Source organism: Cupressus sempervirens, chromosome 4 (genome assembly GCF_028749045.1).
Source record: "Cupressus sempervirens isolate cs-2001-9-10 chromosome 4, ASM2874904v1, whole genome shotgun sequence".
Lineage (NCBI taxonomy): Eukaryota > Viridiplantae > Streptophyta > Pinopsida > Cupressales > Cupressaceae > Cupressus > Cupressus sempervirens.
In genome coordinates this window covers 605,479,003-605,480,861 of record NC_143121.1, presented here as the reverse complement: position 1 = coordinate 605,480,861, position 1,859 = coordinate 605,479,003, and the positions used below count along the sequence as shown (strand labels likewise).

Sequence of the window (1,859 nt, the reverse complement as noted above, 5' to 3'; positions counted from 1 at the left end):
CAAGACACATGGCACATGGGCGCTATGTTGCTGATGCTAAAGTTTGGGCAGCTCTTAATGGCGAGATAGTGCCAGCCGTATATCTTGTAGATCTGACGATCAGAGCGACATCGTACTTCACTTGCCGTCCCTCCTGAAAACTGTTGGGCCCATGGTTGTCGTGTCCTGATATATACACATGGCATCATCCAATTGGTGAACTCGAGACTTGATCCGTAGAATGGCCACGCGGTGGATGGGCGCTATGTCGCCATGATAATATTTGCGCATCTCTGCCATAGTGAGATGGCACCATCCGTTGATGCAATCAAATCTAATGCTAGAGATCACAAACCTTGACTGTGCCAATTGTACTGATAGAGACTCCAGCCTAGTTACACGCGGCGGTTCCTCACTGGCCCAGTGAAACACCATTGGGCAATCTTGTGACTTGGCCTCACAGGGTGACCACGTGTCGACCAAGCGCCATGTCGCTATGGGAAAATTGAGGTTAAATTTCCATAGCGCCATAGCGCCCAACCGATGACATGTCCCGATCTGTGCATGTTTCTTTTTGATTCGCTGCCGTGACATGGGCTCCGCCAACTGGGCAGATGAGGTACACAATGGGGCCCAATATTTGTCTGAAGTTCTCACCGTTTATTTTCTTTGGCCTGCCAAACTTTATCCGATCGTCGCAACATTTTTTCGGCCATGTGACCCGCCCATCGACTTTAGCATCTCCGCCGGGTGCTATGTCGCCATGGAGATTTTTTGATTGGCATGCGATAGCGCCATAGCGCCTGCGGCACTGAAAAACTTTCTTGACCCGCCCTCCGTTGTGACCCACCCGCAGGGCCCACCAAACACGTGTGAATCGGGCGCAATGTCGCCGATACTATCTCCCGTGCAACTTTCGATGACGAGATCGCGCCTACCGTCGATCCATCTAAAATCTGACGGAGAGAAACTTTTGCGGGTCGGGGCATTAAAATAATAGTTTTTTTGGCTAACCGTTGAACAGGCCGTGGATTTGAATTTAAATCTTTGGCGGTAAAACCAGAGGTAACAAGATCTTAGGATAATAGCTTAATATATGTTTCCTTTCTTTCTTTCTTTTTAAATTTATTTATTAATATATATAAAAAAAAGAATATTTAACAAGTTGAGAAGGATAGTTGAGACAATCTTTTTAAGATTCTCTGTCTCAACCAAAGGGAGATTAAATTTTCCCCATACAAACTCCAGAGAGTGTTTTTGCTCCTGGAGGGGGGTTATATATATATTTTAAAACCATATCACTCTTAGTGTTAAATTTTTTTGAGAGCATCTACTACTTCTTTTTATTATGAATGGGAGGGGTGGTGTTATATTACTTTCTAATTAGGTTTTAAGCCAATCAAATCAAATGCATGAACAACTATATATTCATTTTCCTTCTAGAGCTGATTCATGATAATTCTAATGAAGATCCAATTCAATAGGAATTTTCTTAACCTAGTTTGAACTTATAATTTGCAAGATTATTTTCAACATGTTATCAAATTGCTTTTCATTAACACAATTGAAAACTTCAAAATTTATAATTCCAAGACATTATCTATCATTCTATTTTCTCAACTACATAAGCAAAATTTGAAATCACATGAGACCAATACAAGGAGGTTTTCTCAATCTTTTTCTCTCTCTATTATTCATCCTGGTTCAAGGCTCCATCGAGAAAGAACCAGTAAGAAAACCCGATGTCTTTGCCAATACATCAAAATTCAAATACATTTTACATAATGTTACAATTCAAAAGAAATCTCTTCAAAATCCTTCACAAGTACTCTCTTCTAATACCTTCAAAACTTCAAGGAAACACAAGGAGAAGGCAAGAG

General features: G+C 41.1%; 1 pseudogene; it reads left to right on the top strand.

The window, feature by feature from the left end:
- The first annotated feature begins 571 nt into the window (after window positions 1-571).
- Window positions 572-1,859, top strand: part of LOC149562684 (protein neprosin-like) — a 6,853-nt pseudogene continuing 5,565 nt past the window's right edge.